Here is a 27,238-nt window from a genome sequence, read left to right as displayed (position 1 = left end):
ACATTCACACAACCTAACATGTTTTGACATTGTGGGGGAATCCCCATGGCCTGGATAGAACCCACTGACGCGCTGACACGGGGAGAACATGTAAACTCCACAAAGAAGGGCCTTCCTGCAAGGTGACTGTGCTAGCAACAGCACCAGCGTGCCAACGAGATGGAATGCAGGGTATCCTCTACCCACAAGGGTGTAGCACACCGGCCTACACCTCTGTGGTCTGGAGGGCCGTGACATTCCATACCATCTAAGGAATCTCTGGTGGATCTCGGGCTGGGTGTCTCACCAAAATACCCCAAAAAGCAAAAAAAAAAGTGTTTTTAAAGTGTTTTTGTTTGGAATATGCATACTAAGCATATCATTTAGTTATAGCTACTGATAATTTAACAAACATAAAAATATGACGTAGATAGGTTTGCAGTTTTCACGGTGTACATTTCAGATTGCATCTATTATACACATGAAAATAACTCACGTTTTCTCCTGAGGTGACGTAAGTTGCTCGTGTTACCACCAGTGGCAACAACAGTGGCTCCAAACTCGCAAAACGTCGGATTTTTTAAAACCAAAACACTTCCAATTTAATGGATCAGTGAATCTTAGTCCTATCTATAAACTCTGTTTTCTGATCTTTGACATCAAAGGACATTGGCTTTGATGTGAAGAAACACTATCTGTATTGTCACGGAAAAAGCTGTTACTATGGAAACGGTGACATCATCTGTGAGGTGGAAGAAGGTAAACAGGCTATATTGGTGCACAAGAGAGGAGCTGTGTCTGCTGTTTGGAAGTGTTTTGGTTTGAAAAAATCCGACAACAACAGTGGCTCCAAACTCGCAAAACGTCCGATTTTTTCAAACCAAAACACTTCCAAACAGCAGACACAGCACCTCTCTTGTGCACAGACTATATTGGTGCATCTCCGGTCTGTCTTTGTTCCTCCTGCATTGCTCTTTTCTGTTCTTTAAGTAACGCGACGGAGCCTCTCCCAGCTGTTGGCAGACTGTTGTGCTAACGGCTAGCTACAGAGCTGTACCAAGCATGCTGTTTGGCGCTGAAATTTTATAAATGTACAATTATTAGTGTCACAAATTGTTGTGTGCTGTGGTGTTTTCCTGTTAAAGAGGATTAGTTGTGGGTTATTAATTGTTGTGTTATAAAGTTATAACCATAATGTAGCAAGTGTAAAGAACGTTTTAACGTTAACCATCAGATTGTAAATAAATCTAAAAGTTATATTTGCTCCCTTGTTTCTTTCGTGCTTATCTGAACCGTGACTTCTATGATCCGTTGCTCCACCAGTCCACTGCTACTAGTAGTATTTTTCCATCCGTCATCTTTAACCTCTTATCCTATTCTGGGTTGGGTGGGGACCAGAGCCGAAGACAAGGTTCACGCTGGACAGGGATCCAGATTCTGGCAGGACTGAGACAGACATTCACACTCACATTCACACAACCTGACATGTCTTGACATTGTGGGGGAATCCCCATCGCCTGGATAGAACCCACTGAGATGACACGGAAAGAACATGTAAACTCCACACAGGAGGGCCATCCTGCGAGGTGACTGTGCTAGCCACAGCACCAGCGTGCCAACGAGATGGAATGCAGGGTATTCTCTACCCACAGAGGTGTAGCACACCGGCATACACTTCTGTGATCTGGAGGATACCCCGTGGCACTCCATTCCATCTAAGGAATCTGGTGGACCCAACTCATATTCACCCAACTCACATTTACGCAACTCACATTCACACAACCTAACATGTTTTGACATTGTGGGGGAATCCCCATCGCCTGGATAGAACCCACTGACGCTGACACGGGAAGAACATGTAAACTCCACACAGGAGGGCCATCCTGCGAGGTGACTGTGCTAGCCACAGCACCAGCGTGCCAACGAGATGGAATGCAGGGTATTCTCTACCCACAGAGGTGTAGCACACCGGCCTACACTTCTGTGGTCTGGAGGATACCCCGTGGCACTCCATTCCATCTAAGGAATCTGGTGGACCCAACTCATATTCACCCAACTCACATTTACACAACTCACATTCACACAACCTAACATGTTTTGACATTGTGGGGGAATCCCCATCGCCTGGATAGAACCCACTGACGCGCTGACACGGGGAGAACATGTAAACTCCACAAAGAAGGGCCTTCCTGCAAGGTGACTGTGCTAGCAACAATCACCAGCGTACCAACGAGATGGAATGCAGGGTATCCTCTACCCACAGGGGTGTAGGACACCGGCCTACACCTCTGTGGTCTGGAGGGCCGTGACATTCCATACCATCTAAGGAATCTCTGGTGGATCTCGGGCTGGGTGTCTAACCAAAATACCCCAAAAATAAAAAAAAAAAGTGTTTTTAAAGTGTTTTTGTTTGGAATATGCATACTAAGCATATCATTTAGTTATAGCTACTGATAATTTAACAAACATAAAAATATGACGTAGATAGGTTTGCAGTTTTCACGGTGTACATTTCAGATTGCATCTATTATACACATGAAAATAACTCACGTTTTCTCCTGAGGTGACGTAAGTTGCTCGTGTTACCACCAGTGGCAACAACAGTGGCTCCAAACTCGCAAAACGTCGGATTTTTTAAAACCAAAACACTTCCAATTTAATGGATCAGTGAATCTTAGTCCTATCTATAAACTCTGTTTTCTGATCTTTGACATCAAAGGACATTGGCTTTGATGTGAAGAAACACTATCTGTATTGTCACGGAAAAAGCTGTTACTATGGAAACGGTGACATCATCTGTGAGGTGGAAGAAGGTAAACAGGCTATATTGGTGCACAAGAGAGGAGCTGTGTCTGCTGTTTGGAAGTGTTTTGGTTTGAAAAAATCCGACAACAACAGTGGCTCCAAACTCGCAAAACGTCCGATTTTTTCAAACCAAAACACTTCCAAACAGCAGACACAGCTCCTCTCTTGTGCACAGACTATATTGGTGCATCTCCGGACTGTCTTTGTTCCTCCTGCATCGCTCTTTTCTGTTCTTTAAGTAACGCGACGGAGCCTCTCCCAGCTGTTAGCAGACTGTTGTGCTAACGGCTAGCTACAGAGCTGTACCAAGCATGCTGTTTGGCGCTGAAATTTTATAAATGTACAATTATTAGTGTCACAAATTGTTGTGTGCTGTGGTGTTTTCCTGTTAAAGAGGATTAGTTGTGGGTTATTAATTGTTGTGTTATAAAGTTATAACCATAATGTAGCAAGTGTAAAGAACGTTTTAACGTTAACCATCAGATTGTAAATAAATCTAAAAGTTATATTTGCTCCCTTGTTTCTTTCGTGCTTATCTGAACCGTGACTTCTATGATCCGTTGCTCCACCAGTCCACTGCTACTAGTAGTATTTTTCCATCCGTCATCTTTAACCTCTTATCCTATTCTGGGTTGGGTGGGGACCGGAGCCGAAGACAAGGTTCACGCTGGACAGGGATCCAGATTCTGGCAGGACTGAGACAGACATTCACACTCACATTCACACAACCTGACATGTCTTGACATTGTGGGGGAATCCCCATCGCCTGGATAGAACCCACTGAGATGACACGGGAAGAACATGTAAACTCCACACAGGAGGGCCATCCTGCGAGGTGACTGTGCTAGCCACAGCACCAGCGTGCCAACGAGATGGAATGCAGGGTATTCTCTACCCACAGAGGTGTAGCACACCGGCCTACACTTCTGTGGTCTGGAGGATACCCCGTGGCACTCCATTCCATCGAAGGAATCTGGTGGACCCAACTCATATTCACCCAACTCACATTTACGCAACTCACATTCACACAACCTAACATGTTTTGACATTGTGGGGGAATCCACATCGCCTGGATAGAACCCACTGACCCTGACACGGGAAGAACATGTAAACTCCACACAGGAGGGCCATCCTGCGAGGTGACTGTGCTAGCCACAGCACCAGCGTGCCAACGAGATGGAATGCAGGGTATTCTCTACCCACAGAGGTGTAGCACACCGGCCTACACTTCTGTGGTCTGGAGGATACCCCGTGGCACTCCATTCCATCGAAGGAATCTGGTGGACCCAACTCATATTCACCCAACTCACATTTACGCAACTCACATTCACACAACCTAACATGTTTTGACATTGTGGGGGAATCCCCATCGCCTGGATAGAACCCACTGACCCTGACACGGGAAGAACATGTAAACTCCACACAGGAGGGCCATCCTGCGAGGTGACTGTGCTAGCCACAGCACCAGCGTGCCAACGAGATGGAATGCAGGGTATTCTCTACCCACAGAGGTGTAGCACACCGGCCTACACTTCTGTGGTCTGGAGGATACCCCGTGGCACTCCATTCCATCTAAGGAATCTGGTGGACCCAACTCATATTCACTCAACTCACATTTACGCAACTCACATTCACACAACCTAACATGTTTTGACATTGTGGGGGAATCCCCATCGCCTGGATAGAACCCACTGACGCTGACACGGGAAGAACATGTAAACTCCACACAGGAGGGCCATCCTGCGAGGTGACTGTGCTAGCCACAGCACCAGCGTGCCAACGAGATGGAATGCAGGGTATCCTCTACCCACAGAGGTGTAGCACACCGGCCTACACTTCTGTGGTCTGGAGGATACCCCGTGGCACTCCATTCCATCTAAGGAATCTGGTGGACCCAACTCATATTCACCCAACTCACATTTACACAACTCACATTCACACAACCTAACATGTTTTGACATTGTGGGGGAATCCCCATCGCCTGGATAGAACCCACTGATGCTGACACGGGAAGAACATGTAAACTCCACAAAGAAGGGCCTTCCTGCAAGGTGTGCTAGCCACAGCACCAGCGTGCCAACGAGATGGAATGCAGGGTATTCTCTACCCACAGAGGTGTAGCACACCGGCCTACACTTCTGTGGTCTGGAGGATACCCCGTGGCACTCCATTCCATCTAAGGAATCTGGTGGACCCAACTCATATTCACCCAACTCACATTTACACAACTCACATTCACACAACCTAACATGTTTTGACATTGTGGGGGAATCCCCATGGCCTGGATAGAACCCACTGACGCGCTGACACGGGGAGAACATGTAAACTCCACAAAGAAGGGCCTTCCTGCAAGGTGACTGTGCTAGCAACAGCACCAGCGTGCCAACGAGATGGAATGCAGGGTATCCTCTACCCACAGGGGTGTAGCACACCGGCCTACACCTCTGTGGTCTGGAGGGCCGTGACATTCCATACCATCTAAGGAATCTCTGGTGGATCTCGGGCTGGGTGTCTCACCAAAATACCCCAAAAAGCAAAAAAAAAAGTGTTTTTAAAGTGTTTTTGTTTGGAATATGCATACTAAGCATATCATTTAGTTATAGCTACTGATAATTTAACAAACATAAAAATATGACGTAGATAGGTTTGCAGTTTTCACGGTGTACATTTCAGATTGCATCTATTATACACATGAAAATAACTCACGTTTTCTCCTGAGGTGACGTAAGTTGCTCGTGTTACCACCAGTGGCAACAACAGTGGCTCCAAACTCGCAAAACGTCGGATTTTTTAAAACCAAAACACTTCCAATTTAATGGATCAGTGAATCTTAGTCCTATCTATAAACTCTGTTTTCTGATCTTTGACATCAAAGGACATTGGCTTTGATGTGAAGAAACACTATCTGTATTGTCACGGAAAAAGCTGTTACTATGGAAACGGTGACATCATCTGTGAGGTGGAAGAAGGTAAACAGGCTATATTGGTGCACAAGAGAGGAGCTGTGTCTGCTGTTTGGAAGTGTTTTGGTTTGAAAAAATCCAACAACAACAGTGGCTCCAAACTCGCAAAACGTCCGATTTTTTCAAACCAAAACACTTCCAAACAGCAGACACAGCTCCTCTCTTGTGCACAGACTATATTGGTGCATCTCCGGACTGTCTTTGTTCCTCCTGCATCGCTCTTTTCTGTTCTTTAAGTAACGCGACGGAGCCTCTCCCAGCTGTTAGCAGACTGTTCTGCTAACGGCTAGCTACAGAGCTGTACCAAGCATGCTGTTTGGCGCTGAAATTTTATAAATGTACAATTATTAGTGTCACAAATTGTTGTGTGCTGTGGTGTTTTCCTGTTAAAGAGGATTAGTTGTGGGTTATTAATTGTTGTGTTATAAAGTTATAACCATAATGTAGCAAGTGTAAAGAACGTTTTAACGTTAACCATCAGATTGTAAATAAATCTAAAAGTTATATTTGCTCCCTTGTTTCTTTCGTGCTTATCTGAACCGTGACTTCTATGATCCGTTGCTCCACCAGTCCACTGCTACTAGTAGTATTTTTCCATCCGTCATCTTTAACCTCTTATCCTATTCTGGATTGTGTGGGGACCAGGAGCCGAAGGCAAGGTTCACCTTGGACAGGGATCCAGATTCCGGCAGGACTGAGACAGATATTCACACTCACATTCACACAACCTGACATGTCTTGACATTGTGGGGGAATCCCCATCGCCTGGATAGAACCCACTGACGCTGACACGGGAAGAACATGTAAACTCCACACAGGAGGGCCATCCTGCGAGGTGACTGTGCTAGCCACAGCACCAGCGTGCCAACGAGATGGAATGCAGGGTATTCTCTACCCACAGAGGTGTAGCACACCGGCCTACACTTCTGTGGTCTGGAGGATACCCCGTGGCACTCCATTCCATCAAAGGAATCTGGTGGAACCAACTCATATTCACCCAACTCACATTTACGCAACTCACATTCACACAACCTAACATGTTTTGACATTGTGGGGGAATCCCCATCGCCTGGATAGAACCCACTGACCCTGACACGGGAAGAACATGTAAACTCCACACAGGAGGGCCATCCTGCGAGGTGACTGTGCTAGCCACAGCACCAGCGTGCCAACGAGATGGAATGCAGGGTATTCTCTACCCACAGAGGTGTAGCACACCGGCCTACACTTCTGTGGTCTGGAGGATACCCCGTGGCACTCCATTCCATCTAAGGAATCTGGTGGACCCAACTCATATTCACCCAACTCACATTTACGCAACTCACATTCACACAACCTAACATGTTTTGACATTGTGGGGGAATCCCCATCGCCTGGATAGAACCCACTGACGCGCTGACACGGGGAGAACATGTAAACTCCACAAAGAAGGGCCTTCCTGCAAGGTGACTGTGCTAGCAACAATCACCAGCGTACCAACGAGATGGAATGCAGGGTATCCTCTACCCACAGGGGTGTAGCACACCGGCCTACACCTCTGTGGTCTGGAGGGCCGTGACATTCCATACCATCTAAGGAATCTCTGGTGGATCTCGGGCTGGGTGTCTAACCAAAATACCCCAAAAATAAAAAAAAAAAGTGTTTTTAAAGTGTTTTTGTTTGGAATATGCATACTAAGCATATCATTTAGTTATAGCTACTGATAATTTAACAAACATAAAAATATGACGTAGATAGGTTTGCAGTTTTCACGGTGTACATTTCAGATTGCATCTATTATACACATGAAAATAACTCACGTTTTCTCCTGAGGTGACGTAAGTTGCTCGTGTTACCACCAGTGGCAACAACAGTGGCTCCAAACTCGCAAAACGTCGGATTTTTTAAAACCAAAACACTTCCAATTTAATGGATCAGTGAATCTTAGTCCTATCTATAAACTCTGTTTTCTGATCTTTGACATCAAAGGACATTGGCTTTGATGTGAAGAAACACTATCTGTATTGTCACGGAAAAAGCTGTTACTATGGAAACGGTGACATCATCTGTGAGGTGGAAGAAGGTAAACAGGCTATATTGGTGCACAAGAGAGGAGCTGTGTCTGCTGTTTGGAAGTGTTTTGGTTTGAAAAAATCCGACAACAACAGTGGCTCCAAACTCGCAAAACGTCCGATTTTTTCAAACCAAAACACTTCCAAACAGCAGACACAGCACCTCTCTTGTGCACAGACTATATTGGTGCATCTCCGGTCTGTCTTTGTTCCTCCTGCATTGCTCTTTTCTGTTCTTTAAGTAACGCGACGGAGCCTCTCCCAGCTGTTGGCAGACTGTTGTGCTAACGGCTAGCTACAGAGCTGTACCAAGCATGCTGTTTGGCGCTGAAATTTTATAAATGTACAATTATTAGTGTCACAAATTGTTGTGTGCTGTGGTGTTTTCCTGTTAAAGAGGATTAGTTGTGGGTTATTAATTGTTGTGTTATAAAGTTATAACCATAATGTAGCAAGTGTAAAGAACGTTTTAACGTTAACCATCAGATTGTAAATAAATCTAAAAGTTATATTTGCTCCCTTGTTTCTTTCGTGCTTATCTGAACCGTGACTTCTATGATCCGTTGCTCCACCAGTCCACTGCTACTAGTAGTATTTTTCCATCCGTCATCTTTAACCTCTTATCCTATTCTGGGTTGGGTGGGGACCAGAGCCGAAGACAAGGTTCACGCTGGACAGGGATCCAGATTCTGGCAGGACTGAGACAGACATTCACACTCACATTCACACAACCTGACATGTCTTGACATTGTGGGGGAATCCCCATCGCCTGGATAGAACCCACTGAGATGACACGGAAAGAACATGTAAACTCCACACAGGAGGGCCATCCTGCGAGGTGACTGTGCTAGCCACAGCACCAGCGTGCCAACGAGATGGAATGCAGGGTATTCTCTACCCACAGAGGTGTAGCACACCGGCATACACTTCTGTGATCTGGAGGATACCCCGTGGCACTCCATTCCATCTAAGGAATCTGGTGGACCCAACTCATATTCACCCAACTCACATTTACGCAACTCACATTCACACAACCTAACATGTTTTGACATTGTGGGGGAATCCCCATCGCCTGGATAGAACCCACTGACGCTGACACGGGAAGAACATGTAAACTCCACAAAGAAGGGCCTTCCTGCAAGGTGTGCTAGCCACAGCACCAGCGTGCCAACGAGATGGAATGCAGGGTATTCTCTACCCACAGAGGTGTAGCACACCGGCCTACACTTCTGTGGTCTGGAGGATACCCCGTGGCACTCCATTCCATCTAAGGAATCTGGTGGACCCAACTCATATTCACCCAACTCACATTTACACAACTCACATTCACACAACCTAACATGTTTTGACATTGTGGGGGAATCCCCATCGCCTGGATAGAACCCACTGACGCGCTGACACGGGGAGAACATGTAAACTCCACAAAGAAGGGCCTTCCTGCAAGGTGACTGTGCTAGCAACAGCACCAGCGTGCCAACGAGATGGAATGCAGGGTATCCTCTACCCACAAGGGTGTAGCACACCGGCCTACACCTCTGTGGTCTGGAGGGCCGTGACATTCCATACCATCTAAGGAATCTCTGGTGGATCTCGGGCTGGGTGTCTCACCAAAATACCCCAAAAAGCAAAAAAAAAAGTGTTTTTAAAGTGTTTTTGTTTGGAATATGCATACTAAGCATATCATTTAGTTATAGCTACTGATAATTTAACAAACATAAAAATATGACGTAGATAGGTTTGCAGTTTTCACGGTGTACATTTCAGATTGCATCTATTATACACATGAAAATAACTCACGTTTTCTCCTGAGGTGACGTAAGTTGCTCGTGTTACCACCAGTGGCAACAACAGTGGCTCCAAACTCGCAAAACGTCGGATTTTTTAAAACCAAAACACTTCCAATTTAATGGATCAGTGAATCTTAGTCCTATCTATAAACTCTGTTTTCTGATCTTTGACATCAAAGGACATTGGCTTTGATGTGAAGAAACACTATCTGTATTGTCACGGAAAAAGCTGTTACTATGGAAACGGTGACATCATCTGTGAGGTGGAAGAAGGTAAACAGGCTATATTGGTGCACAAGAGAGGAGCTGTGTCTGCTGTTTGGAAGTGTTTTGGTTTGAAAAAATCCGACAACAACAGTGGCTCCAAACTCGCAAAACGTCCGATTTTTTCAAACCAAAACACTTCCAAACAGCAGACACAGCACCTCTCTTGTGCACAGACTATATTGGTGCATCTCCGGTCTGTCTTTGTTCCTCCTGCATTGCTCTTTTCTGTTCTTTAAGTAACGCGACGGAGCCTCTCCCAGCTGTTGGCAGACTGTTGTGCTAACGGCTAGCTACAGAGCTGTACCAAGCATGCTGTTTGGCGCTGAAATTTTATAAATGTACAATTATTAGTGTCACAAATTGTTGTGTGCTGTGGTGTTTTCCTGTTAAAGAGGATTAGTTGTGGGTTATTAATTGTTGTGTTATAAAGTTATAACCATAATGTAGCAAGTGTAAAGAACGTTTTAACGTTAACCATCAGATTGTAAATAAATCTAAAAGTTATATTTGCTCCCTTGTTTCTTTCGTGCTTATCTGAACCGTGACTTCTATGATCCGTTGCTCCACCAGTCCACTGCTACTAGTAGTATTTTTCCATCCGTCATCTTTAACCTCTTATCCTATTCTGGGTTGGGTGGGGACCAGAGCCGAAGACAAGGTTCACGCTGGACAGGGATCCAGATTCTGGCAGGACTGAGACAGACATTCACACTCACATTCACACAACCTGACATGTCTTGACATTGTGGGGGAATCCCCATCGCCTGGATAGAACCCACTGAGATGACACGGAAAGAACATGTAAACTCCACACAGGAGGGCCATCCTGCGAGGTGACTGTGCTAGCCACAGCACCAGCGTGCCAACGAGATGGAATGCAGGGTATTCTCTACCCACAGAGGTGTAGCACACCGGCATACACTTCTGTGATCTGGAGGATACCCCGTGGCACTCCATTCCATCTAAGGAATCTGGTGGACCCAACTCATATTCACCCAACTCACATTTACGCAACTCACATTCACACAACCTAACATGTTTTGACATTGTGGGGGAATCCCCATCGCCTGGATAGAACCCACTGACGCTGACACGGGAAGAACATGTAAACTCCACACAGGAGGGCCATCCTGCGAGGTGACTGTGCTAGCCACAGCACCAGCGTGCCAACGAGATGGAATGCAGGGTATTCTCTACCCACAGAGGTGTAGCACACCGGCCTACACTTCTGTGGTCTGGAGGATACCCCGTGGCACTCCATTCCATCTAAGGAATCTGGTGGACCCAACTCATATTCACCCAACTCACATTTACACAACTCACATTCACACAACCTAACATGTTTTGACATTGTGGGGGAATCCCCATCGCCTGGATAGAACCCACTGACGCGCTGACACGGGGAGAACATGTAAACTCCACAAAGAAGGGCCTTCCTGCAAGGTGACTGTGCTAGCAACAGCACCAGCGTGCCAACGAGATGGAATGCAGGGTATCCTCTACCCACAGGGGTGTAGCACACCGGCCTACACCTCTGTGGTCTGGAGGGCCGTGACATTCCATACCATCTAAGGAATCTCTGGTGGATCTCGGGCTGGGTGTCTAACCAAAATACCCCAAAAAGCAAAAAAAAAAGTGTTTTTAAAGTGTTTTTGTTTGGAATATGCATACTAAGCATATCATTTAGTTATAGCTACTGATAATTTAACAAACATAAAAATATGACGTAGATGGGTTTGCAGTTTTCACGGTGTACATTTCAGATTGCATCTATTATACACATGAAAATAACTCACGTTTTCTCCTGAGGTGACGTAAGTTGCTCGTGTTACCACCAGCGGCAACAACAGTGGCTCCAAACTCGCAAAACGTCGGATTTTTTAAAACCAAAACACTTCCAATTTAATGGATCAGTGAATCTTAGTCCTACCTATAAACTCTGTTTTCTGATCTTTGACATCAAAGGACATTGGCTTTGATGTGAAGAAACACTGTCTGTATTGTCACGGAAAAAGCTGTTACTATGGAAACGGTGACATCATCTGTGAGGTGGAAGAAGGTAAACAGGCTATATTGGTGCACAAGAGAGGAGCTGTGTCTGCTGTTTGGAAGTGTTTTGGTTTGAAAAAATCCGACAACAACAGTGGCTCCAAACTCGCAAAACGTCCGATTTTTTCAAACCAAAACACTTCCAAACAGCAGACACAGCTCCTCTCTTGTGCACAGACTATATTGGTGCATCTCCGGACTGTCTTTGTTCCTCCTGCATCGCTCTTTTCTGTTCTTTAAGTAACGCGACGGAGCCTCTCCCAGCTGTTAGCAGACTGTTGTGCTAACGGCTAGCTACAGAGCTGTACCAAGCTTGCTGTTTGGCGCTGAAATTTTATAAATGTACAATTATTAGTGTCACAAATTGTTGTGTGCTGTGGTGTTTTCCTGTTAAAGAGCATTAGTTGTGGGTTATTAATTGTTGTGTTATAATGTTATAACCATAATGTAGCAAGTGTAAAGAACGTTTTAACGTTAACCATCAGATTGTAAATAAATCTAAAAGTTATATTTGATCCCTTGTTTCTTTCGTGCTTATCTGAACTGTGACTTCTATGATCCGTTGCTCCACCAGTCCACTGCTACGAGTAGTATTTTTCCATCCGTCATCTTTAACCTCTTATCCTATTCTGGGTTGTGTGGGGACCGGAGCCAAAGGCAAGGTTCACCCTGGACAGGGATCCAGATTCTGGCAGGACTGAGACAGACATTCACACTCACATTCACACAACCTGACATGTCTTGACATTGTGGGGGAATCCCCATCGCCTGGATAGAACCCACTGACGCTGACACGGGAAGAACATGTAAACTCCACACAGGAGGGCCATCCTGCGAGGTGACTGTGCTAGCCACAGCACCAGCGTGCCAACGAGATGGAATGCAGGGTATTCTCTACCCACATAGGTGTAGCACACCGGCCTACACTTCTGTGGTCTGGAGGATACCCCGTGGCACTCCATTCCATCTAAGGAATCTGGTGGACCCAACTCATATTCACCCAACTCACATTTACGCAACTCACATTCACACAACCTAACATGTTTTGACATTGTGGGGGAATCCCCATCGCCTGGATAGAACCCACTGACGCTGACACGGGAAGAACATGTAAACTCCACACAGGAGGGCCATCCTGCGAGGTGACTGTGCTAGCCACAGCACCAGCGTGCCAACGAGATGGAATGCAGGGTATTCTCTACCCACATAGGTGTAGCACACCGGCCTACACTTCTGTGGTCTGGAGGATACCCCGTGGCACTCCATTCCATCGAAGGAATCTGGTGGACCCAACTCATATTCACCCAACTCACATTTACGCAACTCACATTCACACAACCTAACATGTTTTGACATTGTGGGGGAATCCCCATCGCCTGGATAGAACCCACTGACGCTGACACGGGAAGAACATGTAAACTCCACACAGGAGGGCCATCCTGCGAGGTGACTGTGCTAGCCACAGCACCAGCGTGCCAACGAGATGGAATGCAGGGTATTCTCTACCCACATAGGTGTAGCACACCGGCCTACACTTCTGTGGTCTGGAGGATACCCCGTGGCACTCCATTCCATCTAAGGAATCTGGTGGACCCAACTCATATTCACCCAACTCACATTTACACAACTCACATTCACACAACCTAACATGTTTTGACATTGTGGGGGAATCCCCATCGCCTGGATAGAACCCACTGACGCGCTGACACGGGGAGAACATGTAAACTCCACAAAGAAGGGCCTTCCTGCAAGGTGACTGTGCTAGCAACAGCACCAGCGTGCCAACAAGATGGAATGCAGGGTATCCTCTACCCACAGGGGTGTAGCACACCGGCCTACACCTCTGTGGTCTGGAGGGCCGTGACATTACATACCATCTAAGGAATCTCTAGTGGATCTCGGGCTGGGTGTCCAACCAAAATACCCCAAAAAGCAAAAAAAAAAGTGTTTTTAAAGTGTTTTTGTTTGTAATATGCATACTAAGCATATCATTTAGTTATAGCTACTGATAATTTAACAAACATAAAAATATGACGTAGATAGGTTTGCAGTTTTCACGGTGTACATTTCAGATTGCATCTATTATACACATGAAAATAACTCACGTTTTCTCCTGAGGTGACGTAAGTTGCTCGTGTTACCACCAGTGGCAACAACAGTGGCTCCAAACTCGCAAAACGTCGGATTTTTTAAAACCAAAACACTTCCAATTTAATGGATCAGTGAATCTTAGTCCTATCTATAAACTCTGTTTTCTGATCTTTGACATCAAAGGACATTGGCTTTGATGTGAAGAAACACTGTCTGTATTGTCACGGAAAAAGCTGTTACTATGGAAACGGTGACATCATCTGTGAGGTGGAAGAAGGTAAACAGGCTATATTGGTGCACAAGAGAGGAGCTGTGTCTGCTGTTTGGAAGTGTTTTGGTTTGAAAAAATCCGACAACAACAGTGGCTCCAAACTCGCAAAACGTCCGATTTTTTCAAACCAAAACACTTCCAAACAGCAGACACAGCTCCTCTCTTGTGCACAGACTATATTGGTGCATCTCCGGACTGTCTTTGTTCCTCCTGCATCGCTCTTTTCTGTTCTTTAAGTAACGCGTCGGAGCCTCTCCCAGCTGTTAGCAGACTGTTGTGCTAACGGCTAGCTACAGAGCTGTACCAAGCATGCTGTTTGGCGCTGAAATTTTATAAATGTACAATTATTAGTGTCACAAATTGTTGTGTGCTGTGGTGTTTTCCTGTTAAAGAGGATTAGTTGTGGATTATTAATTGTTGTGTTATAAAGTTATAACCATAATGTAGCAAGTGTAAAGAACGTTTTAACGTTAACCATCAGATTGTAAATAAATCTAAAAGTTATATTTGCTCCCTTGTTTCTTTCGTGCTTATCTGAACCGTGACTTCTATGATCCGTTGCTCCACCAGTCCACTGCTACTAGTAGTATTTTTCCATCCGTCATCTTTAACCTCTTATCCTATTCTGGGTTGGGTGGGGACCGGAGCCGAAAGCAAGGTTCACCCTGGACAGGGATCCAGATTCTGGCAGGACTGAGACAGACATTCACACTCACATTCACACAACCTGACATGTCTTGACATTGTGGGGGAATCCCCATCGCCTGGATAGAACCCACTGACGCTGACACGGGAAGAACATGTAAACTCCACACAGGAGGGCCATCCTGCGAGGTGACTGTGCTAGCCACAGCACCAGCGTGCCAACGAGATGGAATGCAGGGTATTCTCTACCCACAGAGGTGTAGCACACCGGCCTACACTTCTGTGGTCTGGAGGATACCCCGTGGCACTCCATTCCATCTAAGGAATCTGGTGGACCCAACTCATATTCACCCAACTCACATTTACACAACTCACATTCACACAACCTAACATGTTTTGACATTGTGGGGGAATCCCCATCGCCTGGATAGAACCCACTGACGCTGACACGGGAAGAACATGTAAACTCCACACAGGAGGGCCATCCTGCGAGGTGACTGTGCTAGCCACAGCACCAGCGTGCCAACGAGATGGAATGCAGGGTATTCTCTACCCACAGAGGTGTAGCACACCGGCCTACACTTCTGTGGTCTGGAGGATACCCCGTGGCACTCCATTCCATCTAAGGAATCTGGTGGACCCAACTCATATTCACCCAACTCACATTTACACAACTCACATTCACACAACCTAACATGTTTTGACATTGTGGGGGAATCCCCATCGCCTGGATAGAACCCACTGACGCTGACACGGGAAGAACATGTAAACTCCACAAAGAAGGGCCTTCCTGCAAGGTGTGCTAGCCACAGCACCAGCGTGCCAATGAGATGGAATGCAGGGTATCCTCTACCCACAGGGGTGTAGCACACCGGCCTACACCTCTGTGGTCTGGAGGGCCGTGACATTCCATACCATCTAAGGAATCTCTGGTGGATCTCGGGCTGGGTGTCTCACCAAAATACCCCAAAAAGCAAAAAAAAAGTGTTTTTAAAGTGTTTTTGTTTGGAATATGCATACTAAGCATATCATTTAGTTATAGCTACTGATAATTTAACAAACATAAAAATATGACGTAGATAGGTTTGCAGTTTTCACGGTGTACATTTCAGATTGCATCTATTATACACATGAAAATAACTCACGTTTTCTCCTGAGGTGACGTAAGTTGCTCGTGTTACCACCAGTGGCAACAACAGTGGCTCCAAACTCGCAAAAAGTCGGATTTTTTAAAACCAAAACACTTCAAATTTAATGGATCAGTGAATCTTAGTCCTATCTATAAACTCTGTTTTCTGATCTTTGACATCAAAGGACATTGGCTTTGATGTGAAGAAACACTATCTGTATTGTCACGGAAAAAGCTGTTACTATGGAAACGGTGACATCATCTGTGAGGTGGAAGAAGGTGAACAGGCTATATTGGTGCACAAGAGAGGAGCTGTGTCTGCTCTTTGGAAGTGTTTTGGTTTGAAAAAATCCGATAACAACAGTGGCTCCAAACTCGCAAAACGTCCGATTTTTTCAAACCAAAGCACTTCCAAACAGCAGACACAGCTCCTCTCTTGTGCACAGACTATATTGGTGCATCTCCGGACTGTCTTTGTTCCTCCTGCATCGCTCTTTTCTGTTCTTTAAGTAACGCGACGGAGCCTCTCCCAGCTGTTAGCAGACTGTTGTGCTAACGGCTAGCTACAGAGCTGTACCAAGCATGCTGTTTGGCGCTGAAATTTTATAAATGTACAATTATTAGTGTCACAAATTGTTGTGTGCTGTGGTGTTTTCCTGTTAAAGAGGATTAGTTGTGGGTTATTAATTGTTGTGTTATAAAGTTATAACCATAATGTAGCAAGTGTAAAGAACGTTTTAACGTTAACCATCAGATTGTAAATAAATCTAAAAGTTATGTTTGCTCCCTTGTTTCTTTCGTGCTTATCTGAACCGTGACTTCTATGATCCATTGCTCCACCAGTCCACTGCTACTAGTAGTATTTTTCCATCCGTCATCTTTAACCTCTTATCCTATTCTGGGTTGTGTGGGGACCGGAGCCGAAGGCAAGGTTCACCCTGGACAGGGATCCAGATTCTGGCAGGACTGAGACAGACATTCACACTCACATTCACACAACCTGACATGTCTTGACATTGTGGGGGAATCCCCATCGCCTGGATAGAACCCACTGACGCTGACACGGGAAGAACATGTAAACTCCACACAGGAGGGCCATCCTGCGAGGTGACTGTGCTAGCCACAGCACCAGCGTGCCAACGAGATGGAATGCAGGGTATTCTCTACCCACATAGGTGTAGCACACCGGCCTACACTTCTGTGGTCTGGAGGATACCCCGTGGCACTCCATTCCATCTAAGGAATCTGGTGGACCCAACTCATATTCACCCAACTCACATTTACGCAACTCACATTCACACAACCTAACATGTTTTGACATTGTGGGGGAATCCCCATCGCCTGGATAGAACCCACTGACGCTGACACGGGAAGAACATGTAAACTCCACACAGGAGGGCCATCCTGCGAGGTGACTGTGCTAGCCACAGCACCAGCGTGCCAACGAGATGGAATGCAGGGTATTCTCTACCCACATAGGTGTAGCACACCGGCCTACACTTCTGTGGTCTGGAGGATACCCCGTGGCACTCCATTCCATCTAAGGAATCTGGTGGACCCAACTCATATTCACCCAACTCACATTTACACAACTCACATTCACACAACCTAACATGTTTTGACATTGTGGGGGAATCCCCATCGCCTGGATAGAACCCACTGACGCGCTGACACGGGGAGAACATGTAAACTCCACAAAGAAGGGCCTTCCTGCAAGGTGACTGTGCTAGCAACAGCACCAGCGTGCCAACGAGATGGAATGCAGGGTATCCTCTACCCACAGGGGTGTAGCACACCGGCCTACACCTCTGTGGTCTGGAGGGCCGTGACATTACATACCATCTAAGGAATCTCTAGTGGATCTCGGGCTGGGTGTCCAACCAAAATACCCCAAAAAGCAAAAAAAAAAGTGTTTTTAAAGTGTTTTTGTTTGTAATATGCATACTAAGCATATCATTTAGTTATAGCTACTGATAATTTAACAAACATAAAAATATGACGTAGATAGGTTTGCAGTTTTCACGGTGTACATTTCAGATTGCATCTATTATACACATGAAAATAACTCACGTTTTCTCCTGAGGTGACGTAAGTTGCTCGTGTTACCACCAGTGGCAACAACAGTGGCTCCAAACTCGCAAAACGTCGGATTTTTTAAAACCAAAACACTTCCAATTTAATGGATCAGTGAATCTTAGTCCTATCTATAAACTCTGTTTTCTGATCTTTGACATCAAAGGACATTGGCTTTGATGTGAAGAAACACTGTCTGTATTGTCACGGAAAAAGCTGTTACTATGGAAACAGTGACATCATCTGTGAGGTGGAAGAAGGTAAACAGGCTATATTGGTGCACAAGAGAGGAGCTGTGTCTGCTGTTTGGAAGTGTTTTGGTTTGAAAAAATCCGACAACAACAGTGGCTCCAAACTCGCAAAACGTCCGATTTTTTCAAACCAAAACACTTCCAAACAGCAGACACAGCTCCTCTCTTGTGCACAGACTATATTGGTGCATCTCCGGACTGTCTTTGTTCCTCCTGCATCGCTCTTTTCTGTTCTTTAAGTAACGCGACGGAGCCTCTCCCAGCTGTTAGCAGACTGTTGTGCTAACGGCTAGCTACAGAGCTGTACCAAGCATGCTGTTTGGCGCTGAAATTTTATAAATGTACAATTATTAGTGTCACAAATTGTTGTGTGCTGTGGTGTTTTCCTGTTAAAGAGGATTAGTTGTGGGTTATTAATTGTTGTGTTATAAAGTTATAACCATAATGTAGCAAGTGTAAAGAACGTTTTAACGTTAACCATCAGATTGTAAATAAATCTAAAAGTTATATTTGCTCCCTTGTTTCTTTCGTGCTTATCTGAACCGTGACTTCTATGATCCGTTGCTCCACCAGTCCACTGCTACTAGTAGTATTTTTCCATCCGTCATCTTTAACCTCTTATCCTATTCTGGGTTGTGTGGGGACCGGAGCCGAAGGCAAGGTTCACCCTGGACAGGGATCCAGATTCTGGCAGGACTGAGACAGACATTCACACTCACATTCACACAACCTGACATGTCTTGACATTGTGGGGGAATCCCCATCGCCTGGATAGAACCCACTGAGATGACACGGAAAGAACATGTAAACTCCATACAGGAAGGCTATCCTGCGAGGTGACTGTGCTAGCCACAGCACCAGCGTGCCAACGAGATGGAATGCAGGGTATTCTCTACCCACAGAGGTGTAGCACACCGGCATACACTTCTGTGATCTGGAGGATACCCCGTGGCACTCCATTCCATCTAAAGAATCTGGTGGGCCCAACTCATATTCACCCAACTCACATTTACGCAACTCACATTCACACAACCTAACATGTTTTGACATTGTGGGGGAATCCCCATCGCCTGGATAGAACCCACTGACGCTGACACGGGAAGAACATGTAAACTCCACACAGGAGGGCCATCCTGCGAGGTGACTGTGCTAGCCACAGCACCAGCGTGCCAACGAGATGGAATGCAGGGTATTCTCTACCCACATAGGTGTAGCACACCGGCCTACACTTCTGTGGTCTGGAGGATACCCCGTGGCACTCCATTCCATCTAAGGAATGTGGTGGACCCAACTCATATTCACCCAACTCACATTTACACAACTCACATTCACACAACCTAACATGTTTTGACATTGTGGGGGAATCCCCATCGCCTGGATAGAACCCACTGACGCGCTGACACGGGGAGAACATGTAAACTCCACAAAGAAGGGCCTTCCTGCAAGGTGACTGTGCTAGCAACAGCACCAGCGTGCCAACGAGATGGAATGCAGGGTATCCTCTACCCACAGGGGTGTAGCACACCGGCCTACACCTCTGTGGTCTGGAGGGCCGTGACATTCCATACCATCTAAGGAATCTCTAGTGGATCTCGGGCTGGGTGTCTAACCAAAATACCCCAAAAAGCAAAAAAAAAAGTGTTTTTAAAGTGTTTTTGTTTGTAATATGCATACTAAGCATATCATTTAGTTATAGCTACTGATAATTTAACAAACATAAAAATATGACGTAGATAGGTTTGCAGTTTTCACGGTGTACATTTCAGATTGCATCTATTATACACATGAAAATAACTCACGTTTTCTCCTGAGGTGACGTAAGTTGCTCGTGTTACCACCAGTGGCAACAACAGTGGCTCCAAACTCGCAAAACGTCGGATTTTTTAAAACCAAAACACTTCCAATTTAATGGATCAGTGAATCTTAGTCCTATCTATAAACTCTGTTTTCTGATCTTTGACATCAAAGGACATTGGCTTTGATGTGAAGAAACACTATCTGTATTGTCACGGAAAAAGCTGTTACTATGGAAACGGTGACATCATCTGTGAGGTGGAAGAAGGTAAACAGGCTATATTGGCGCACAAGAGAGGAGCTGTGTCTGCTGTTTGGAAGTGTTTTGGTTTGAAAAAATCCGACAACAACAGTGGCTCCAAACTCGCAAAACGTCCGATTTTTTCAAACCAAAACACTTCCAAACAGCAGACACAGCTCCTCTCTTGTGCACAGACTATATTGGTGCATCTCCGGACTGTCTTTGTTCCTCCTGCATCGCTCTTTTCTGTTCTTTAAGTAACGCGACGGAGCCTCTCCCAGCTGTTAGCAGACTGTTGTGCTAACGGCTAGCTACAGAGCTGTACCAAGCATGCTGTTTGGCGCTGAAATTTTATAAATGTACAATTATTAGTGTCACAAATTGTTGTGTGCTGTGGTGTTTTCCTGTTAAAGAGGATTAGTTGTGGATTATTAATTGTTGTGTTATAAAGTTATAACCATAATGTAGCAAGTGTAAAGAACGTTTTAACGTTAACCATCAGATTGTAAATAAATCTAAAAGTTATATTTGCTCCCTTGTTTCTTTCGTGCTTATCTGAACCGTGACTTCTATGATCCGTTGCTCCACCAGTCCACTGCTACTAGTAGTATTTTTCCATCCGTCATCTTTAACCTCTTATCCTATTCTGGGTTGTGTGGGGACCGGAGCCGAAGGCAAGGTTCACCCTGGACAGGGATCCAGATTCTGGCAGGACTGAGACAGACATTCACACTCACATTCACACAACCTGACATGTCTTGACATTGTGGGGGAATCCCCATCGCCTGGATAGAACCCACTGACGCTGACACGGGAAGAACATGTAAACTCCACACAGGAGGGCCATCCTGCGAGGTGACTGTGCTAGCCACAGCACCAGCGTGCCAACGAGATGGAATGCAGGGTATTCTCTACCCACAGAGGTGTAGCACACCGGCCTACACTTCTGTGGTCTGGAGGATACCCCGTGGCACTCCATTCCATCTAAGGAATCTGGTGGACCCAACTCATATTCACCCAACTCACATTTACACAACTCACATTCACACAACCTAACATGTTTTGACATTGTGGGGGAATCCCCATCGCCTGGATAGAACCCACTGACGCGCTGACACGGGGAGAACATGTAAACTCCACAAAGAAGGGCCTTCCTGCAAGGTGACTGTGGTAGCAACAGCACCAGCGTGCCAACGAGATGGAATGCAGGGTATCCTCTACCCACAGGGGTGTAGCACACCGGCCTACACCTCTGTGGTCTGGAGGGCCGTGACATTCCATACCATCTAAGGAATCTCTAGTGGATCTCGGGCTGGGTGTCTAACCAAAATACCCCAAAAAGCAAAAAAAAAAGTGTTTTTAAAGTGTTTTTGTTTGTAATATGCATACTAAGCATATCATTTAGTTATAGCTACTGATAATTTAACAAACATAAAAATATGACGTAGATAGGTTTGCAGTTTTCACGGTGTACATTTCAGATTGCATCTATTATACACATGAAAATAACTCACGTTTTCTCCTGAGGTGACGTAAGTTGCTCGTGTTACCACCAGTGGCAACAACAGTGGCTCCAAACTCGCAAAACGTCGGATTTTTTAAAACCAAAACACTTCCAATTTAATGGATCAGTGAATCTTAGTCCTATCTATAAACTCTGTTTTCTGATCTTTGACATCAAAGGACATTGGCTTTGATGTGAAGAAACACTATCTGTATTGTCACGGAAAAAGCTGTTACTATGGAAACGGTGACATCATCTGTGAGGTGGAAGAAGGTAAACAGGCTATATTGGTGCACAAGAGAGGAGCTGTGTCTGCTGTTTGGAAGTGTTTTGGTTTGAAAAAATCCGACAACAACAGTGGCTCCAAACTCGCAAAACGTCCGATTTTTTCAAACCAAAACACTTCCAAACAGCAGACACAGCTCCTCTCTTGTGCACAGACTATATTGGTGCATCTCCGGACTGTCTTTGTTCCTCCTGCATCGCTCTGTTCTGTTCTTTAAGTAACGCGACGGAGCCTCTCCCAGCTGTTAGCAGACTGTTGTGCTAACGGCTAGCTACAGAGCTGTACCAAGCATGCTGTTTGGCGCTGAAATTTTATAAATGTACAATTATTAGTGTCACAAATTGTTGTGTGCTGTGGTGTTTTCCTGTTAAAGAGGATTAGTTGTGGGTTATTAATTGTTGTGTTATAAAGTTATAACCATAATGTAGCAAGTGTAAAGAACGTTTTAACGTTAACCATCAGATTGTAAATAAATCTAAAAGTTATATTTGCTCCCTTGTTTCTTTCGTGCTTATCTGAACCGTGACTTCTATGATCCGTTGCTCCACCAGTCCACTGCTACTAGTAGTATTTTTCCATCCGTCATTTTTAACCTCTTATCCTATTCTGGGTTGGGTGGGGACCGGAGCCGAAAGCAAGGTTCACCCTGGACAGGGATCAAGATTCTGGCAGGACTGAGACAGACATTCACACTCACATTCACACAACCTGACATGTCTTGACATTGTGGGGGAATCCCCATCGCCTGGATAGAACCCACTGACGCTGACACGGGAAGAACATGTAAACTCCACACAGGAGGGCCATCCTGCGAGGTGACTGTGCTAGCCACAGCACCAGCGTGCCAACGAGATGGAATGCAGGGTATTCTCTACCCACAGAGGTGTAGCACACCGGCCTACACTTCTGTGGTCTGGAGGATACCCCGTGGCACTCCATTCCATCTAAGGAATCTGGTGGACCCAACTCATATTCACCCAACTCACATTTACACAACTCACATTCACACAACCTAACATGTTTTGACATTGTGGGGGAATCCCCATCGCCTGGATAGAACCCACTGACGCTGACACGGGAAGAACATGTAAACTCCACACAGGAGGGCCATCCTGCGAGGTGACTGTGCTAGCCACAGCACCAGCGTGCCAACGAGATGGAATGCAGGGTATTCTCTACCCACAGAGGTGTAGCACACCGGCCTACACTTCTGTGGTCTGGAGGATACCCCGTGGCACTCCATTCCATCTAAGGAATCTGGTGGACCCAACTCATATTCACCCAACTCACATTTACACAACTCACATTCACACAACCTAACATGTTTTGACATTGTGGGGGAATCCCCATCGCCTGGATAGAACCCACTGACGCTGACACGGGAAGAACATGTAAACTCCACAAAGAAGGGCCTTCCTGCAAGGTGTGCTAGCCACAGCACCAGCGTGCCAACGAGATGGAATGCAGGGTATCCTCTACCCACAGGGGTGTAGCACACCGGCCTACACCTCTGTGGTCTGGAGGGCCGTGACATTCCATACCATCTAAGGAATCTCTGGTGGATCTCGGGCTGGGTGTCTCACCAAAATACCCCAAAAAGCAAAAAAAAAGTGTTTTTAAAGTGTTTTTGTTTGGAATATGCATACTAAGCATATCATTTAGTTATAGCTACTGATAATTTAACAAACATAAAAATATGACGTAGATAGGTTTGCAGTTTTCACGGTGTACATTTCAGATTGCATCTATTATACACATGAAAATAACTCACGTTTTCTCCTGAGGTGACGTAAGTTGCTCGTGTTACCACCAGTGGCAACAACAGTGGCTCCAAACTCGCAAAAAGTCGGATTTTTTAAAACCAAAACACTTCAAATTTAATGGATCAGTGAATCTTAGTCCTATCTATAAACTCTGTTTTCTGATCTTTGACATCAAAGGACATTGGCTTTGATGTGAAGAAACACTATCTGTATTGTCACGGAAAAAGCTGTTACTATGGAAACGGTGACATCATCTGTGAGGTGGAAGAAGGTGAACAGGCTATATTGGTGCACAAGAGAGGAGCTGTGTCTGCTCTTTGGAAGTGTTTTGGTTTGAAAAAATCCGATAACAACAGTGGCTCCAAACTCGCAAAACGTCCGATTTTTTCAAACCAAAGCACTTCCAAACAGCAGACACAGCTCCTCTCTTGTGCACAGACTATATTGGTGCATCTCCGGACTGTCTTTGTTCCTCCTGCATCGCTCTTTTCTGTTCTTTAAGTAACGCGACGGAGCCTCTCCCAGCTGTTAGCAGACTGTTGTGCTAACGGCTAGCTACAGAGCTGTACCAAGCATGCTGTTTGGCGCTGAAATTTTATAAATGTACAATTATTAGTGTCACAAATTGTTGTGTGCTGTGGTGTTTTCCTGTTAAAGAGGATTAGTTGTGGGTTATTAATTGTTGTGTTATAAAGTTATAACCATAATGTAGCAAGTGTAAAGAACGTTTTAACGTTAACCATCAGATTGTAAATAAATCTAAAAGTTATGTTTGCTCCCTTGTTTCTTTCGTGCTTATCTGAACCGTGACTTCTATGATCCATTGCTCCACCAGTCCACTGCTACTAGTAGTATTTTTCCATCCGTCATCTTTAACCTCTTATCCTATTCTGGGTTGTGTGGGGACCGGAGCCGAAGGCAAGGTTCACCCTGGACAGGGATCCAGATTCTGGCAGGACTGAGACAGACATTCACACTCACATTCACACAACCTGACATGTCTTGACATTGTGGGGGAATCCCCATCGCCTGGATAGAACCCACTGACGCTGACACGGGAAGAACATGTAAACTCCACACAGGAGGGCCATCCTGCGAGGTGACTGTGCTAGCCACAGCACCAGCGTGCCAACGAGATGGAATGCAGGGTATTCTCTACCCACAGAGGTGTAGCACACCGGCCTACACTTCTGTGGTCTGGAGGATACCCCGTGGCACTCCATTCCATCTAAGGAATCTGGTGGACCCAACTCATATTCACCCAACTCACATTTACGCAACTCACATTCACACAACCTAACATGTTTTGACATTGTGGGGGAATCCCCATCGCCTGGATAGAACCCACTAACGCTGACACGGGAAGAACATGTAAACTCCACACAGGAGGGCCATCCTGCGAGGTGACTGTGGTAGCCACAGCACCAGCGTGCCAATGAGATGGAATGCAGGGTATCCTCTACCCACAGGGGTGTAGCACACCGGCCTACACCTCTGTGGTCTGGAGGGCCGTGACATTCCATACCATCTAAGGAATCTCTGGTGGATCTCGGGCTGGGTGTCTAACCAAAATACCCCAAAAAGCAAAAACAAAAGTGTTTTTAAAGTGTTTTTGTTTGTAATATGCATACTAAGCATATCATTTAGTTATAGCTACTGATAATTTAACAAACATAAAAATATGACGTAGATAGGTTTGCAGTTTTCACGGTGTACATTTCAGATTGCATCTATTATACACATGAAAATAACTCACGTTTTCTCCTGAGGTGACGTAAGTTGCTCGTGTTACCACCAGCGGCAACAACAGTGGCTCCAAACTCGCAAAACGTCGGATTTTTTAAAACCAAAACACTTCCAATTTAATGGATCAGTGAATCTTAGTCCTATCTATAAACTCTGTTTTCTGATCTTTGACATCAAAGGACATTGGCTTTGATGTGAAGAAACACTATCTGTATTGTCACGGAAAAAGCTGTTACTATGGAAACGGTGACATCATCTGTGAGGTGGAAGAAGGTAAACAGGCTATATTGGTGCACAAGAGAGGAGCTGTGTCTGCTGTTTGGAAGTGTTTTGGTTTGAAAAAATCCGACAACAACAGTGGCTCCAAACTCGCAAAACGTCCGATTTTTTCAAACCAAAACACTTCCAAACAGCAGACACAGCTCCTCTCTTGTGCACAGACTATATTGGTGCATCTCCGGACTGTCTTTGTTCCTCCTGCATCGCTCTTTTCTGTTCTTTAAGTAACGCGACGGAGCCTCTCCCAGCTGTTAGCAGACTGTTGTGCTAACGGCTAGCTACAGAGCTGTACCAAGCATGCTGTTTGGCGCTGAAATTTTATAAATGTACAATTATTAGTGTCACAAATTGTTGTGTGCTGTGGTGTTTTCCTGTTAAAGAGGATTAGTTGTGGGTTATTAATTGTTGTGTTATAAAGTTATAACCATAATGTAGCAAGTGTAAAGAACGTTTTAACGTTAACCATCAGATTGTAAATAAATCTAAAAGTTATATTTGCTCCCTTGTTTCTTTCGTGCTTATCTGAACCGTGACTTCTATGATCCGTTGCTCCACCAGTCCACTGCTACTAGTAGTATTTTTCCATCCGTCATCTTTAACCTCTTATCCTATTCTGGGTTGTGTGGGGACCGGAGCCGAAGGCAAGGTTCACCCTGGACAGGGATCCAGATTCTGGCAGGACTGAGACAGACATTCACACTCACATTCACACAACCTGACATGTCTTGACATTGTGGGGGAATCCAAATCGCCTGGATAGAACCCACTGAGATGACACGGAAAGAACATGTAAACTCCACACAGGAGGGCCATCCTGCGAGGTGACTGTGCTAGCCACAGCACCAGCGTGCCAACGAGATGGAATGCAGGGTATTCTCTACCCACAGAGGTGTAGCACACCGGCATACACTTCTGTGGTCTGGAGGATACCCCGTGGCACTCCATTCCATCTAAGGAATCTGGTGGACCCAACTCATATTCACCCAACTCACATTTACGCAACTCACATTCACACAACCTAACATGTTTTGACATTGTGGGGGAATCCCCATCGCCTGGATAGAACCCACTGACCCTGACACGGGAAGAACATGTAAACTCCACACAGGAGGGCCATCCTGCGAGGTGACTGTGCTAGCCACAGCACCAGCGTGCCAACGAGATGGAATGCAGGGTATTCTCTACCCACAGAGGTGTAGCACACCGGCCTACACTTCTGTGGTCTGGAGGATACCCCGTGGCACTCCATTCCATATAAGGAATC

This window comes from Cebidichthys violaceus, unplaced genomic scaffold, assembly GCF_023349555.1.
Source record: "Cebidichthys violaceus isolate CVI_PGR_0920_01 unplaced genomic scaffold, fCebVio1.0.p SCAF_37, whole genome shotgun sequence".
Lineage (NCBI taxonomy): Eukaryota > Metazoa > Chordata > Actinopteri > Perciformes > Stichaeidae > Cebidichthys > Cebidichthys violaceus.
Note: the sequence above shows the minus strand (reverse complement) of the source record.